Source organism: Rattus norvegicus, chromosome 9 (assembly GCF_021556685.1).
Source record: "Rattus norvegicus strain SHRSP/BbbUtx chromosome 9, alternate assembly SHRSP_T2T, whole genome shotgun sequence".
Classification (NCBI taxonomy): domain Eukaryota; kingdom Metazoa; phylum Chordata; class Mammalia; order Rodentia; family Muridae; genus Rattus; species Rattus norvegicus.
In genome coordinates this window covers 125,045,477-125,062,194 of record NC_141542.1, presented here as the reverse complement: position 1 = coordinate 125,062,194, position 16,718 = coordinate 125,045,477, and the positions used below count along the sequence as shown (strand labels likewise).

The 16,718-nt window shown below is 37.6% G+C and overlaps 1 protein-coding gene across 9 annotated transcripts in view; it reads right to left on the bottom strand.

Moving 5' to 3' along the window:
• Dlgap1 (DLG associated protein 1) overlaps positions 1–16,718 on the bottom strand; it is an 870,386-nt gene that overhangs the window by 744,878 nt on the left and 108,790 nt on the right. For all 9 annotated transcript variants that reach the window (XM_087567550.1, XM_087567553.1, XM_087567556.1 and 6 more), the window contains exon 2: positions 7,314–7,462. The gene's annotated coding sequence lies outside the window, so the exon portion shown is untranslated. The remainder of the gene's footprint in view (positions 1–7,313; positions 7,463–16,718) is intronic.

Genomic DNA, 16,718 nt, shown 5'->3' with positions numbered 1-16,718 from the left:
AGAACTATTCTAATCTTTAGACATGCCTAAAAAGTGAATCCACTGGGGTTAGGGAAGGCTTAGTGTTGGAAGTTCTCACCATGTGAGAAGAACTGGGTCTGGGAATGACCAGGGATGACACATGGACACACAGACACACAGTCTCTCTGTCTCTCTCTGTCTCTCCCTCTGTCTCTGTCTGCCTCTCTGTCTGTCTCTGTCTGTCTCTGTCTCGCTGTCTCTCTCTGTGTCTCTCTTTCTTTCTCAACTTGTTTCACTGACATTGAATCAAATAGTCATTTTTTTTGCACATATAGCCAGATTCTAGTTAATAAATATTAAAATGCCAAAGAAGTTTATGGACCATCTACTTGTCAAGTATTTTCACTATAAAATAGTAATACTTCCAGCATGTTTTTCTGTTTGTTTGGTTTTGTTCTTGTTTCCAGCGTTGTTTTGGCTCTCTGGCATCTTTTGTGCTTCTACATGAATTTTAGGATATGTTTTCCCCCTTCTGTTTCTTCTAAGAATGAGAAAGGACTTTTGAATAGGATTGCATTGAACTGGTAAATGGCTTCAGTCATTTTTACAAAATTAATTCTAGCAATCCATGAGCAAGGGATGTCTTTCTATTTCTGCCTGTCTTTCCCTATCTCTTTCTTCAGAGGTTTAAAGTTTTCATTGTAAAGGCCATGTTTTCCTTGGTAAGATTTATTTCTAGATGTTGTGCATGGGTGTACGTTCATGATCTCCTTCTCTGTATGATTGCTGTGTGTTTAAAAGAGAAGGCATTTATTCGATAAAGCTGATTATCCTGCCACAGTGCTGAATGTGTTTACCATTTCTAGATGATTTTCTGGTAGAACTTTTGAGATCTCTAATTTATGGTATCATGTTATCTAGAAACAGGGATAGACGTCTTATATCCCTGGTTGCCTCCCATTGGTGTCCTTCTCTTGTTTTAATGCTTCATCTAATGCTTCAAGCCCAGTATTGAAAAGGAGTGATAGTGGCCAGTTCTACGTCATTCTTGAATTCAGTGTGATTAGTTCAAGTTCTTCTCCATTCATTTAGGATGCTATTGGCTGTAGGATTTTCATATGTAAATCTTACTATGTTTAGATGTGCTCCTTCTAGCTCTATATTCTCTAGTTCAGTTTAACCTAAAAACTTGTTGGATTTTATCCAAGGTTTTTGTACATCTATTGAGATGGTCATATAAGTTTTTCCTTAAGCTCATTCATATTTATTATTATATTAATTGACTTTTGTATGTTGAACCATGCCTGAAAACCAGGGATAAAATCAACTTGGTCACGGTGGATAGTCATGTATTTAAAATCATTATTGAAATGTATGTTATAACTGCTATCATGTTGCTGAGTTTTGGTGGTGGTGGTGGTGGTGGTGGTGGTGGTGGTGTGTGTGTGTGTGTGTGTGTGTGCGTGTGTGTGTGTAGGTTTTCTCAATATACTTTGTGGTTTAATAATTAAGGCTCTGTATTTCTTCCCACAGTCTCTTGGATGTGTCCATTTCTCCCTTTAGCCTGAAATATTACTTCCTGTATTTGCTTTAGGATGCACAGATAGAAAGGTAAATAGATAATAGATAGATAGATAGATAGATAGATAGATAGATAGATAGATAGATATAGATAGATAGATAGATAGATAGATAGATAGATAGATAGATAGATAGATAGGCTTTTTATAAGTCAGGGCATCTTCCTTTCCCCTCCAATTATGGCAGGTAATTTTGCTAGCTATATAAGTCTAGGTTGGCTGCCATGTGTATTTAGAACTTGTAATGCATTGCTCTAGATTCTGTGACTTCCAAAGCTTCTGTTGGGAAATCAGCTGCCATTCAGGTGAGTGTTCTTTTATTTGTGATTTGCTTTGTTCCCCCTGTTGCAGCTTTCATTATATGTTCTTTGTTTTGCATACCGAGAGTTTTAACTATGATATACTGTGGAAATGTTCTGTTCTGCTTTTTTTTTCTATTGGTGTTCTGTGCACTTTGTACGTCTGTATGTCTTTTTCCTTAGTTTGGGAAATTTTTCCGATCTTGTTGAAGAGCTGGTCAATGACATTGACTTGGTAACTCTCCCTCATCTATACCTACGATTTGAAGGTTTGGTTACATAGTGTCTCATAGTCCTACGTATCCATTTCCTGTGTTTAAAAGTTCATAATTCTTGCTAAAGTGTTCTAGATACTCTACCTTCAGTACTAATATTCCAGCTTCAGCTCCATCCACTCTACTTGAAAGCCTGTTCCCTGATCTTACTAATTAGCTGTTGCCTTTTCAACTCCCTCTTCACTTCAGCTTGAGTCCTCTTCAGTGCGCCCTTCTTCAGGACCTGGACTGTCTTGGCCACTTCCCTCAGCCGCATGTTTGTGTTTTCCTAGGAACTGTCTGGGCACATAGTTTCTTTTTATTCCTTCTTCTTAATTTCAGTGAGCTACCTTTTTGTGTCTTCTTCAAATCCCTTAAATTTTTTGACAGATTCTTTATGATTTAAAAAATGTTTTCTGGAGTTCCTCTAGGTAGATTCTGGAGGGAAGATACTGGCTTGGTCTTTCATGTTGTTTGTAGTTTTGCAGTGAGATCTGGGCATGTGGACTTCTCTTTTTACTTCTGTATCTGATTTGAACAGATCTGGTTAGGGCAGATGAGAGGAGGAGCAGGTGGATTTAGCTTAGAGAGTTACATGTCTTCAGGAGAATGAAGCATGGTAGACAGACTGGAGCGAGCTGATATACAGGATGCGAGTCTCTATCCAAGCCTGTGAGTTGGAGGACAGGAATGGCAGGCCCTGGCAAAAGCCTTGAGGATGGTTGCAGTGAAGCCAGGAGTGGTCAGACTTAGCAGAGGGCACTCAATGTGAGATCCAGATCAGATCTGGTAGATTAAAGGATGTGTGTGGATGGGAGGGTCAAGGTCAAGCAGCTCCTCATGCTAGAAAAGGATTGTTGGATCTGTTTGTGTGGAGAAGTTGGATCACATTTAGAATCTTCATAAGACATTTGGACTGTCAGTGAACATAACAGGAGTCAGTATCACTAATGAATAAAAATGGACCCAGTGAAAGGCATAACAACTTAACTTTGTCTAAAACTTATATTAACCACTGATATGAAACATTTTATTTCATCTAGAGAATCAAAATATTAGTTGAGTTTTTGTTCTCAGAACATAAGTAGGATGTCCTGAAAGTCATCTGGTCATGTGAAGTTCTGTCTTATAACTCTTCTTCAGTCTTACTCTCTGCCTACTCTACTCTTCTCTGGGAACAATGTAAAAAAATGTCAGTCATGATGTTTGAAAAACTGACCGTTAACATATTCCTGCCAGATATAAAAGTCGAGAAAGATTTCATTTGGACCTTGTCTGGAAGGGAAGTGTTGCCTCAGAATCTTTCATAGATCACTGAAATAGGAAGCATGTTACAATGCTTAAGGCATTACAATCTGGAATTGATCCCCCTTCTCTCTCTGTCTCTCTGTCTGTCTCTCTCTCTGTCTTTCTGTCTCTCTGTCTGTCTGTCTGTCTCTCTCTCTCTCTCTCTCTCTCTCTCTCTCTCTCTCTCTCTCTCTCTCTCCATTTCCTGGTGGAGTGACTTTGAGAAAGTTATTTTATTTATCATGTTTAAAAATCCTATAACTGGACTCACTTCATATTATCTCCTAAATTGAGTCACTAAACGAATTCTCCTCTCCAGTCCACAGAACTAAAATGGACTCGCAAGTTATATCTGGTGATATATTAGTCTCTAACTGTAGCTTGTGCTGAGTCGCTAACTTGGCAATGAGTGTTTTAAGAAATGTTGATGGAGGCATCACCTAATGCTTGGTAAGTGCAGAAATCTTTTAACTAAATTAGTCATCAATATTTTGGGAACATAAAAGGCTACATTTAATAATATAGATAAAATATAGTCTATAAGCTTTTACATTTTAAATATTGGTAAATAAATATTTTATACACTTAAAGTAAATAGATTTAGTATTTCCCAATGAAAGTAGTTTTAATCTTTATAATTTTGTACAGAGGGTCTCATGTACCCTTATTGCCTACATTGAAAGAGTTCTTAAAGTTCTATATGATGTGATGAAATGAATTAATTCATTGCTCCTGCCACAAATAATCTGGCATGGGTCCAGCTCACATAAACAGGTGAGTTAGCACTACTGAAGATTACTATATTTAATGCTAGATCGGCCACAAATGTCAAGACACATCTTGGGAGGTGTAGTAGATTGTTCCTTCTACTGCTTGTTTCTGTAACTAATTTACTTAAAAGTGTACTGGGAACAAATGTACAACATTGAATGGAAGAAAACAAAAACATCTAAAATGTCACTTTATTGTTTTCCCAATTTTGCATGATGTACATCAGACCTTAACATGAGATGTTGATTCAACATTTTTGGCTTCCTAGAACTCATCAGTGGTGGCAAATCATAAACGAAAAGAGAGCTGGCATTTGGGTTAGAATACAGAACCGTATTCTGATGTTTAAGACGAAGATGGTGCAGACAGAACAGAGCATTCGAGGAAGGGCTGCATAAGGTGGTGGCATCCTGCTTATTGACTGTTTAGCACATGACTCAGAAGGTTAAGTCTGTGTCTCAATATTCTAAATATTGATAGAACAGGGGAAAAAATCTGCCATTAAGAAACATTAAGTGTAAGGCAACTTTAAAAAAAATCAAAGTTTTATAATTTACTATGGAAGTGATATAATTTATTTTTATTTTAATTTATTGTTTTTATTATTATTTAATTTCATTTTAATTTATTAATTTTATATAATTTACTCTGGAAATGATAACATTTGGAAAACTTATAGTAGTTTTCCATACAGATGAATTAGTAGTGTCACAAAATACAATTTTATTTATTTAGTTTGCTTAAGTTGAACATACCACACTAGGGGTCTAAATGATGAAGCAACATTTTTCAAAAGCTATATTTCAAATGTTTCAAAAAATAAAACATTATGGGACATTATGCTTTGGTTTTGCACATTAAATTCTTGTGACAGCTGCTAGACAACACCTGCAGTGGGAGGGTAGCCTGAGCTACATGAGACCCTACTTCAGCAAAACCAAGTAGAGTGACCGCAAAGCAATCACAGCAGAGGTGGCTGGACATATATTAAGGAAGAAAATTTATAACAATGAGGACAGTACCATTCACTATGCCTAACCCCAATGTCTTAATTCTGTGCTGTGCCCTGTGCATTGTAATGTTCACTATTCCTGACATTGTAATGTTCACTATTCCTGACATTGTAATGTTCACTATTCCTGACATTGTAATGTTCACTATTCCTGACATTGTAATGTTCACTATTCCTGACATTGTAATGTTCACTATTCCTGACATTGTAATGTTCACTATTCACGACATTGTAACGTTTACTGTTCACGACATTGTAATGTTCACTATTCCTGACATTGTAACGTTCACTATTCACGACATTGTAATGTTCACTATTCACGACATTGTAATGTTCACTATTCCTGACATTGTAATGTTCACTATTCACGACATTGTAATGTTCACTATTCCTGACATTGTAATGTTCACTATTCACGACATTGTAATGTTCACTATTCACGACATTGTAATGTTCACTGTTCCTGACATTGTAATGTTCACTATTCACGACATTGTAATGTTCACTATTCCTGACATTGTAATGTTCACTATTCACGACATTGTAATGTTCACTATTCCTGACATTGTAATGTTCACTATTCACGACATTGTAATGTTCACTATTCCTGACATTGTAATGTTCACTATTCACGACATTGTAACGTTCACTATTCACGACACTGTGACATTCACTATTCATGAGAACTGGCATAAACAATATGCTGTTTTTCTTTCAAAGATGGGGATTTAGAAAAGTTTGCTACTCTGCTTGGTAAATCACCATGTAAGCAGTGACAGGATGATAAAAATCTAAGCTATAATAGCCTTCAGACATATTTTCATTAGATTTAAGAGTCCCAAATCAATAGTACTCTTGAGAACCCTAATGTGTTCCAACTGCTATTGACTGAGTGATAGTTAAAAAAGAAATTCATCATAATTGAGTTTTTGGATGAGAAACTTAGTCTTCATAGAAAAAAATTAAGGACAAGATTAACTAGCCTAAAACATTATTTTAAATATTTGTACATTGGCTTAATAGAATAATGCCTATTTATTGTTAGACTCTATTTATGTATTAGTTTATTTAATTTTCAAAACTTCCCAGAAGTGATGCCCAGAAGGTAACAGGGTCTGAATTCAATCTAGAATCCTTGATCTGTTTCAAGAATCTTTATCTCAGCCGCCATGTTGTAAAGCATGGCATTTATATACCTTTAACCTCCCAGGTCCCATTTTCCAGGCCTTTACTGCTAGTAAACATTGGGGAAATGATTCCTTGCTATCACGCACAAAATACACGAAAAGCTGCTGAACACCGTAAATGAATGTGAACCTCAGGAGATTATCCTCTATCTACAAAGTCAGTTGGTTTCACAGGCACTGACGTAGGTCTAGAGTATCAGATAGGAGAGGTGAAGAGTAACTCCTGTGTTTGAGAAGAGAACCCTTCAGAAGGCTTCCATGTCCTAACATCTCTCTACCCATTGGCATCATGTCATGAGCCATTAATGGTCTTTACCCCCAGGCTTATGTTCTCGGGAAGCTTGTGTGCCTAGAAGATGCAGAGCTATCTTTATTCATTTTCGTCTTCTCCCTCAGGAGTCCCTACAGCAAAGGCTCCTGCTCTAGCTTCTGGTTGCAACTCACTGTCCTTTCCCAGCTCCAATTCTCTGAAAGTTAACTTTTATCAGAGTATCTGATGATTTTACATATTATAACAGAATATGTCAAACCTAACAAAAGAAACTTGGGAATGATTTATAGAAACTAGCAAAACAAGGAGGGAAAGCCAGGTAGAAAAGAATTTGCATATAAGTAATTATAATACACACATTTTCATCACAGCCAATTTTAGAGAAATTGCTTTCCCATTTTACAGCCATTGACTATACAGATGTAAAATCAGCACAGACTGTAGCAATTAGAGGTTTCATAAATTGTACCACATTTTTACAAGGAAGAATGCTTGTTAGGAAATTCCACTTAAACTGAATGTTAACTCTGTCTACTTTATGTGTGTACTAAATCTCCTTCAAATAGATGAACATTTGCTGATAAAGATATCATTCGATGCATTGATGGTTTTTTAAAAGTGTATCTTTCCAATCAATGAAAAAGTAGAAATGTTTAGGAACATTAAATACAAAGGTATGTTAAGTTCTTACCAGTCCGGTGAGACTAATGTAGTCCCTTCTGGAAGACCTTCATTAATCTGGGATTCTATCTGGTGTGCTGGTCTTTCGAAGAAAATGTCCCAGAAAAAGGTTTGAGCAGCAGTCACTGGAAGTGGCCCAATAGTACAACCCACAGTTTTCTGAAACAGGTTAAAAAAAAAAAACAAACAGGTTAAAATAAAAAAAAATCGTGTTCACAGATCGCCAAAGCTGTTCTTTCCACATGACATGAACTCATTTATCCACACAGCAGTTGTAGCTTGTCACTTTTTTCAACATCTTAAAATTTTTAATGTTGACATTATTTTTTATTTCTGAGATTATAACTACATCATTTGTCTTCTGTTTCCTTACTCCAAATGCCTCCATACATTCCTCCTTACTCTCTCACAAGTTCATGGCCTCCGTTTTTTGTTGTTATTACATGCATACATGTGTTTGTGTATGTGTTTCTAAATACAACCTGCTCAGTTTGTATGCTATCTACAGTGATCAAAATGCAGAGTTGTAGACCCAAGTCCTAAAGGATACGTAGCCTATCTGTTAGCAAGTAGGCTAGGGTAGTCAACAATGCTCACTGTTTCATATGTTAATTATAAATAATATATCGATATTTCTAACATTAGATGCATTATGCCTAAGATGATAGTGAAGTATTATCGTAATTGTTCCTTAGCATACTTAATCTACATTCAATTTAAACATTAGATAAAGTGAAAGATTAAAAGTTACTATTATAACAGTTGTCATGAGAGTATACTGCAATAAAACTTCCAGCATCACTTGCTTCAGGCCACAATTATGTAAACGAAATCCTACTCATGTCACAAACATTGTGAAATTAATTACTCCATGGTTTCTAAACAGCCAAAAGTAGTTGTCATGCGGGACATGGTTTACGTGGCCAAAAAAGGGAGAAATTGCTTAGGAACTAGCTATTGATAAACATTTAGTAAAATTATGAGAAAATACTCTATAGGCATCTATGTACACCTTGTGAAGTGAAGATAAGAAACATGATTTTCAAGAGCCATGCAGACAAACTGAATGGTAAGGAAGAGGCAGCGACATCTGTACCCATGGGTGATATGAACCAGAACAAAGTAAATAGAAAACATCAAATATCAAAACAACCAAGAAGATAGCATAGAATTCAGAAATTCAGAGCCTTCATGTACCTTACATTAAAATAAGTAATCACAGTTCGAGAACTAATGGAACCAATCTAAGTAACTTTTAGGGACATTATTATGTCGCATATACCAAGTTTAATGATAACGAGATCTTTACATACACACCGTATCCTCACTAAAGACTAATTTGTCCTAGTGGTATAAATAAGACTGTAATTGTGACAGTTCCTTGTGATGCAGTGGAGTCCTGTGCAGTTGATTAGATATATTAAGACAAGTTTCTCAGTCTGAACAAGTCAGTTATGATAAGAGATCAAGTACTTGGATGTAAGACATAACACTGTCAAAGTGCTCCAGGAAAACTCTTTTTCAGCACAGGCCAAGACTCCTGGAATAGGTAGAGAACCCTTTACAGGATAGACATAAGCAAAGAACTCTGAAGTGAGTACAGCTAGCCCGAAAAATTAATAACAAGAATTATCGAATGGGATTGTATAGGAAGCAACCAGAAGAGTGAAGAGACAGCCTATAGAATGAGAGACATTCTGTGGCCACCAGATATTTGTTAGGGGATCAATATTCAAGTGTCCATTCCCCAATCATCCAACAAATGGGCAAATCAACAGGAAAATTCCCAAAAGTACTACATACGACCACATGTGTGTAAAAATGCTTAACACACTTAACCACCACTCAAGGTGTACTGACACTGTACCTTACCATGTCAGAATGGCTATCATGAAGAAAATAAAAGATAAATGTTGGTATATATTGGGTACAAGGAAGCTTTATGTATTGTTGTAGAATTGTAGCTTACAATACCAATTGTAAAAATCGAAAATAAAATAAACGTAAAATCAAAAGTATTTACAAGGTATTGTATGGTCCAGCCCATATTTTGTATAATTATAGGAACCCAAGTCACCGTTCCTCAGATATACATGCACACCAATCCACCACTGTCGATAACCATGAGAATCAGCTGCAATGTTCTATCACTGAATGAAACTTTGGGTTTTACTCCCTTCCTCCCTCTGTCCCTCAATTCCTACATCCCACCAGCTTTCTGGCCCTTCCTCCTTTCTTTCTTCTAACCCTAACGGAATGTTGTTTAGCCATAAAGAAGAGGAAATTATGTCATTTGGAAAAAATAGAAGGATCTGGCTGTCATTAAAGTAATCATATAAACCAGACTCAGAATGACAACCATACATGTGTATGTCACTAACTATTTGTATGAAAATAGGAAGGTTAGTATTTGGGAAGAGATAGGCAATGATCAGGAGTGGACAGATGACAAGAGAGAAGCTATGTGAGGGAAGAAAGTGAGCAAGGAAATGGCATTTATGAAAATGTCATAATATCACAGCACTTTGTACAATAAATGCATCCTAGTGATATTTTAAAAGCAGGTGCATGCAATAAAAGGGAACTGTTAAGAAAGAGGCCTGTGGTGTCATGAGTAAGACACTAACGTGTATCTTCCCATGGCGACCTATAGGGTTGTGTGCGTCTCAGTGCAAGTCTACGGTTGCACATTTTCTCTCTAGTCAGTGGCTACAGTGCAGCAGTGGGCACACTTACTGTCCAGACCTTGGTTTCTAAGGATCTCTCCTCAGCAAAGGAATTCAGGATCTCAGAGGAAATAGTTGATTTGGGGAATGTAATGGGGATGAACAAGAGGTGGGAAAGCAGCAAGATGAGACTGCAAGGTCTTTGGGTGCTGAGAGTAAGATCATATCACAGGAACAAAGGACCCAACCTCAGTGGGTTCCCAATGGCCCAGTCCAGAGCAATGTGCACAGAATAAAATAAATAACCAATGTCTATTTCATAGATAAGTCACCAACTGAATATGTGAGTATGCACCAACTCATTCTGAGAGTAGAATTCACAGAGAAACGCACAGAAAGAATAATGGAAAAGAAAATAACTTTCCCATAAACACTATCAATTGTTTTGAAGGCAGGGATCATTTCTGGGTGGTAAAAGCAATGAGGGAAAAAACATGAGGAATTAGGATATTAGATAGTCCTGGGCAGCCTTCCCACAAGATGCTTAGTAGCCAACAGAAAAGGAAAAATGTAAATTGGCAGTGGAAAAGACACCTTCCACATCAACCAAGTGAGCAAATTTCACCTCCCTGGGCATCAGACAATTCAGCCTCCTGAATCTCCTGAGGTCATACCTTAGCTTCCATGATAGTCAGACAAAGGACAAATAATCTGAAATTAGCTAGATAGGAAAACTCTGTGAAGCAATTGAGGGACATCCTTCAAAGCAAATATAGCCAGCACTTTTACAACACCAGGGTTAAGAAGGAAAACGTCTCAGGGAGTTCACTAACTCACAGAAGGGCGGAGCCGTGAGAGTAAAAACACAAGCGAGCCAAGATATACAATAAGTATACCATGATTGCAACATTTGAAGCAGTGTATAAGTTACATCAATATTCATGATTTTATAATTATATCATAGTTATATAAGGGTCTGACATTTGGTGAAGGTACAAAGTTTGTGGGAATTCTGTCCTTTCAAAAGTTATTTTGCAGATTTTTTAAAGTAAAGGCAATCACATTACTCTTGCATAATTATTATGAAATGTCAGAATTTCCTGAGTATTTGTTCTCCAGTCACCAACTTTGAATGAAGTGAACTTAAAAAAGAACTGAGTCTCTTAAATGATACCCACTCTTTTTCTGCAGAGGCCTTCTTTTCTACATATCACACACAGGACTTCACAGTCTACTGAGAAAAATAATTGAATCTGTCACTGACAAACAAATATGAGTTTCAGTCATGCAGATAACAATTTCAACCAACAGAATACAGGATGCTCGGGGGTCCTTGTGATTCTCTATCCCTTTGGATGTAAAGGCTTCTAAGGCAGTATCTTAGCATGGACAGATATCAACGTATGCATCTTTTAATTGTGAAAGGTAATACCACATCTAGGACAAGAGGGAAACAACAAAATGGATAATTTTCATATGAGTCAATATACTATTAAAGTTGATTATGTAAACACGTTCCATCTGGCTAAAATGTTTTTCTTTAAAAAATTTTCAGCACATTTCTGTGAAATAACTTACCACATACAGAGTCATTTACTGGTCTTAGAACATACTGCAGGTGCTGAAGTATTACTGTTTGAACAGCCACATTTCCCTCAGACTTTAACAGCCTTTGGTGATACATATTTATTTATGACCATGACACTGCAGAGAATTCTGTCCTGAACACAAAGTTTTTCAGTTCCATTGACTCTGAATGCTGTCATTATAAGTCCTTCAGATTATAGATTTGATCTGATTACCACATCTTTAGAATCCAGACATGCCATTCTTTTACTAGTTAAAACTGTTCAGGAGACATTGGAATGAACATAGGCCACTTTGTAGAAATGCTGATGATCGAAATCATAGCCTTCACACACACTGGAGGCAGCACAATAAAAAATGCTTTATTATTTTTGGCATTTAGCAAAAAAAAAATCAGAATTTTTTTTGCAAGCAAGTCTGTGAAGAAGAAAGTTGAAGGGGTGTGTCGGAGATCATCACAGGAAGACAGTGCTAACTTCCCAGCTTTCACAAGTCTGTCCTTTATGGTTCTCTGGCGGTGATGTAATCACCAGTGAGGACTATTAGCAAGAATTACATAAACCTCTCTTCACCAATTGTCAGCTTGTATATTGTAGATTAAGCACTGCCACAGGCTTCTAGTGGTTGGCAACTCGAGCTGTGGAAAATGTCACAGGGCCTTGCAAGCACACTAGCTGTGCTCCATGGAGCAGAAAATTAAGCTTGGCATATTTGGGGGAGGAGTTTTCTGGTCCATAAGAACTTACAAAAATAGCCATATGGAGAGAACCCAGGGTCACATTTGTAAGTTTTTTTTAATACTTCTGCAATAAATAATTTCGTTAGACATTCTAAAATCATAGCTCATTCTGTCTCAAAGACTAGCTAATGTTTAGTTGCAAGCATTCATTTCTTCTTCTAATTACGAAGATGTAACGAGCACAATGAAATAGGTTTACATCAGTGGCACATCAAAATAAACTGAATAAAATTAGCACCAACAACTACCATTCTGCCTTCGATGTTTCACCTTCTCTGATTCCTTGTGAATAAAGATTACATCTGAACAGATAATCATTTGTCAAAGTATTAGGAGCTTCATGAAAAAAATTAGTTTCATTACACTAAGGCAATGATACAAATGGACTCATTAATCTAAGCAACACTGGGCTGAAATTTATCGTTTATTTTATGTGTCTTGTTTGAATTATTCTTAGCTTCTTAGAGAATGATCCTTCTGTGGTAATAATACATTTGCTTAGTCATTTTTGAAAACATCCAGGTGCATTTTTTCCTGTTACGATAACATACAGTTTTACCACAGAGGCCACACCTTATTTGTGAATATGGAAAGAAAACTGTAGTATTGGAATGTTTGACAGAAGGGGACCATTCATGAAATAATGCCATACTGCTGTTTAAAGGGGGTAGTGCTGATGCTAACTAAGGTCCTCTTCCCCAATTGGTTCTTGATCTGTTAGTAAAGACACCTGAGGACCAACTGTTAGGGGGAAGGTACAAGTGGGACTTCCAGGTCCCGGGGGGAAAAGGCAGACACAAGGAAGGAGAAAGTTTTTCTGCAATAGTTTGGAGGGAAAAGAAGGCAGCAGCCATGTGAGGTCTCAAAAGGAGCTGAAGCTTGTGGCCAATGCTACAGACAGGTGGTCAGGGATGTTTGTCAGGGGCTAGGTGGGACTGGCCACTGAAGTATAGGGCAGGTGGGAGGAGTGGAGATAAAAATACTATTAATGGCATGCTCTTCCGGTAGGAGATAGTAGCCCAGCAATTGTGTCCTAAGGCAAGTTGAAAAGGAAAAAAACTGTGTATTCTCCAAGGATTCAAGGGAAGCTGGGTTGGGGCTGGTGACATGGTCACCTCCCATAGCAAAGATGGTAGAGTAGAAAACTACACACAACAACTGTTCCTAGAAAAGTTTGCACAACTTTGGGGACAGCGGCAAGCTATTTATTTGAATCAGTGATTTCATCAAAATAAGGTTGCACATCCCTATCCTCATCCAGTCTTCCTTCTTCCCTTTTGGTATTGTTTTGTGAACCTTACAGTTAAGAGTAGAATGAAGTATCCACTGGGTAGGCCAGGAGTTACACAGTCAAAGAGAAAGCATATTCTCAAAAAGAGGTGCTCAGAACATTCACAAGCTAACAGTTCAGCAAGCCCCTTCAGCTGTTCGTCACTGCTATATTGTAAAGGAAGTGGGACAGCTTGGGGCTTGCTGGTTGGTCTTCAGTCAAAATTGAGTCAATAACAGAACTTCATACTGGTTGCAAAACCAGAGTAAACTGCTGGCATTAACTCAATGCTTTCCAGACGTAAGCTAGTGAAAGCTACAGGGTGAATCAGCAGCAAGAGAAACTCTCCTTGTTCCCTCCTCACCCAAAGCTGACACACACTAAAAGGTAAAGATGGGTTAACAAATAAAATGACTTACCTCTTGAACACCAATGTGCTTTCAGCCACACAGAATACACTGACTACAGAGTTAAAATGTACGGTAACAGACTATAATAAATTATTTTTTTCCCATTTTATCTAACTTAGCCCAAAAAGGCAGAGAACAGTTGTCAATCCAGAGGCTGTAATTCTGGGAAGAACACATTTTTTTAAATGTTCAACTCAGAAAAAGGTTCAATGGACAAAGCCTTGAGGCAGTTGATTCTCTCTTCTTTTCCAGATTTTCCCTTTGTTCTTTCTTACAAGCCATGGTACCCCTGTCCTGGGCACTGCTTTCATTAAAATGGTCCTTAAGCCTTTTGCTGTCTTCCTTTTGGTTCTTCCTAGGAAGATGCTCCAGAAAAGGTATTTTGAAAATTCAGTTAAAAACTTTAACCCAAGAATAGAGATGATTTCCAGGTTCTTAGGTAAGAATTCTATCTGCAATATGAATGGGTCCAAGTTATTATTCATGCAAAGAATCCCTGACATCAGAGAAAACTCACATGCCCCTCCCCCATCCCCTACCATCTTACCCCTTCATGCTTCTGCAACTCAATGCTAATTCTCCTTGCCATGGCCTGCCTCTGTCTCCCTGAAGTCCTATTGATCAAGCACATAGCATTTGCTTAGTACCTGCTCTGTGAATGTCAGTGATTTTTTTCAGAGATGAACATCTCATGCTCCTTGTTTATTTTACCAAGTAGCTGCCATTATAAGCAGTCTCTCCTCTTATTCATGGAACGGTTCCTAATTTCTTGTCTTTTCCATTTAAATTTTAAAAACCTATGATCCCATTACCCCCAAAGCCATTACCCATAGCTCTGTTCTCAGTACTCCCCGAGGTGCTAACACAAACACCCTCAACCATCCTTTCATAGAAAGGACTTGGATTGTATTCCTATGTGAGTTAGTGCTTTTCTGGCAAGGATTGATCTGTTTGTGACCCTCCATTACTCTTATACATGCAGGTGGATATTCCAGGGGCCCAGGTCACTGGAAATTTAAGCACCTGTTAACCCCAGGTGGGCATGTCAAGCATGAACCAGATTACTGGTGTTTCTCATGTTCTTTCAAACAAATTTTCTGGACCGAACTATACATCCGAAGTACATAGTCACACCCATCACCGGGGCAAGCATACTTGCTGTCTGCAATGGCTCTGCTTTAACTGATCCGTCATAAATCTAGAGTTAACAGAGTTGAAAATGTATGACACCATCCACAGAACACACAGCTGCTTATGTAACACTTTACTCAGTGTGATTCTTCCTTCCTCTATAGGTCTCAAGAGGGCAATTGGCTCTCACTAAAGGCTTCCCACTGAGTAGGGTCAGGTAGCCACGAGTCCTTAAGGACCACTCTTCCCAGTTGCTTGCATCTGTCCAGTCAGGTGATCACAATCATCTTTGAGACTGAATCCTGCGGCAAGCAAAACAACTGAGACGAAGGCCCCTCCTGTCTCCCAAGAGGCTGCAAATACATGTGGCTGGAAAATGCTGGTGGTGTTTTCTCCATCATATGTTAAGTTCTGCTTCCATGTATGAAAGCCCCTGTGGCCTTTTGTGTTTTGATTTTTTTTCTCATGCACAAATTTGGCTTACAGAAACAAAATGCTTTCGGACAAAGAAGCTTTTATTCTAAAAATGAGGAAATCTTGAAAGAGTACAAGGAATATTTATCATAACACACATATGTATATATATATTATATACATATATTTGCACAGATATATAGTCACCATGAACCCATGTCATGAGTATGTATCATTTCTTTTCACATTAATTTCAGCAACTATGTACATTTTCCTCTGTTTCCAAAAAGTTTATTCTGTCCTGAATTTTGATGTTCAGCTCAATGTACTTAATATTATTAGTCAGCATCAACATTTAAGGACTTTGAAATGAGATATTCTCCATTTCTTGGACAAATAAATGAATAATTAAACAATCACAAAGACCCAAATTTTAACTGGTAGGTTGCTGCCATCCATTGTATGTTTCACCCAAGAGCCTGAATAGAGTTACTACCCAGTTAGTTAACAGATGTGTATTTCTGGAATAAATGAGACATCCCTCAAGGCACATCTATCAGCAGTGGCCATTGGCTATTATTAGTGCAGGCAGCATGGATGGGGTTCTGTGGCAAACACAAGATATTTGTCCTTTTACCAGGCTAGAGTTTGACACTATTAGATGTTCAAATTTACCTAAGTACCTATGTGGCAAACAGTATTATACAATTATCGCCAGAATTCTGAACAACTTTTTAAACTAAAAGTTTATCTGGAGAAACAGAATGCAGCCTCGCTTTTTTTTTTTAGTTAAAAACTTAAATCTCTCCTGACATACACATCAGAATAGCTGAAACAACAAGTAAAAATAGTTAACATAAAAGTGGAGATCCTGGGGCACTCACACATTGCTTATAGCAATATATTGTACAGCTACTTTGGGAAAAGTCATGGCGGTGCCTTATAATATGAAGGAGGCAGTTATCATACAGCCTAGAAATTGTGCTGTTAGGCATTGGTCTGAGAGAAATGAAAATTTATGTTTCCACAAAAACCTATATCCAGATGTTGGTAGCAATTCTCTATAAAGGCCCAAATCTGGAAATAGTTCTGATGTCTTTTGTACAACCTGATACAGTAATAGCTTAGACGTTTCCCAAGGTCATTGTGGTGAGCACAGTGGCCAGATCCCAAAGATAACACAGTATAGGTCTCTTTG